At 33.7% G+C, this 1683-nt stretch overlaps 1 non-coding gene across 1 annotated transcript; it reads left to right on the top strand.

Annotated features, from left to right (window-relative positions):
• Nucleotides 1-462: 462 nt before the first annotated feature.
• Nucleotides 463-566, top strand: LOC111758968 (small nucleolar RNA U13). The gene has a single exon (XR_002793079.1). It is a non-coding gene; the product is annotated as a small nucleolar RNA U13 (small nucleolar RNA).
• Nucleotides 567-1683: the final 1117 nt, after the last annotated feature.

Here is a 1683-nt window from a genome sequence, read left to right as displayed (position 1 = left end):
CATTGTAAGTACAGCAATCCACAACAAGTAATAGTTTCTTAAAGTTCATTTGCAATGTGGAATAAAAAATCTATCAATGAACTTTTCATACTGTTACATTAAAATTTAGTGGTCTGTCTTGCACTTTTGAATGGATCTTTAATCCATGCATGATTTTGTAATTCTTTAGAAAATATTAGTTTACTGAGACATACATGTGGTCTTCCAAATGTTATTTTGTTATACTATATAAAAAATCACAGTTGTTAATACTGTCACCAAATTCATCAGAAAATTCTTTATGTATTACGAAGCTGTCAAGCTAACAGTGGTGGACACAAATTTTCCAAAATTCTAATTTTTGCTTGAAAGCTTGAATTTTATCGTTAGCAACAAATATTGTGTGATTTTCCTTGAAATTACAGACTTGCTTGATTCGTTTTCAGAAAAACGTCTATAAAATTTCCAAGTTTAAATAACCCAAACCTTCTGTGGTTCATAAGCATGATGAATGGGTGTTCACGCGTTTACGTGACATGTGCCTCCTGCAAACCTTGTTAAAATGTTGGCACATTACCTGTCTGGCATGAAAAAATAAATAATAAATAACCATGGTTTGTCTTCCAGTTGTTCTTTAAGGTAAAAATTGGGTTGCACACGATAAAAGCAGCTAATTCAGCATGCAAAAATTCAAACAATAGCAAATGTGCTCTTCTCAAGACAGCTCTCCTACTTCTGTATGCATCAGAAGTGCTTTAAGAGTATTTCCTGTTTTGTCTCACAGAATTTTTAAGAGGTGTATACTCAACCAGTCATATTTTATATAAAAATAATAAATTTAACTGCTCCATTAAAGGTGTCTTTAATGAAAGTGTGTGATGGTGAAGAATACAGTTATGTATTCATGCTAAGGCACTAGCAGTTCTATCCACCGTTGTTTACTGTCAGTGGAAATGTGAGCACAGTGAAAAAAATCACATAATGCCTTAGTATTATTACAAAAATGTTTTTGACCTTTGGGACCCCCTGAGGTATTTGAGGATCTGAGGAACATATTTTGAGAGCTGCTGATCTAGAATGTCAGCAAGAATAAACAAAAAAAAATTTTTAAGTGGCTTTGCTTTGTCTGCTGTTGTATATCTGTAATGTTGTATTTAGATCAGTGCCTGGCACACAGAACTTGGTCAGTCACTATTTTCTAAATGTATTAATGAGGATAGGATAGGTGGGAAATTAATCCTTTGTGGAACACAGAATAATAACTTAACATTTATGGTCTTTACTACGTTTAATTGTTCACCAGCGCAAGCAAAAAAAAATGGTTATGGAAATCTAATCTCATTATTGCCATTTCCTTTGCTGATTTTCCACTGACTTCCAAATTATGAGCAGAGACTAAAGGACCTATGTGAGGAAGAAATGTAAAACATGACAGAATCATAGAGCAAATGCTATTTTTTTTCACAGAAGTACACAGCTGAAATGCCATTAGAGATCATCTAGCCTGATATCTTCATTTTTTGCAAAAGAGAACACTAAACAGCCTGGAAGGCTATATCACTGGCCCAAAGTCATAGAATTTGTGACAGGACTAAAATTCAGGAACTTTCACATTTTCTCTAGCATTCAGCAACAGTAAGAATGGCAATGGGAAAAAGAATAATGTTTAAGTATTTCTCTTAGAGGACACTGGTCAAGCCAGCT

This window comes from Dasypus novemcinctus, chromosome 1, assembly GCF_030445035.2.
Source record: "Dasypus novemcinctus isolate mDasNov1 chromosome 1, mDasNov1.1.hap2, whole genome shotgun sequence".
NCBI classification, from domain to species: domain Eukaryota; kingdom Metazoa; phylum Chordata; class Mammalia; order Cingulata; family Dasypodidae; genus Dasypus; species Dasypus novemcinctus.
This window is presented reverse-complemented; position numbering and strand designations above follow the sequence as displayed.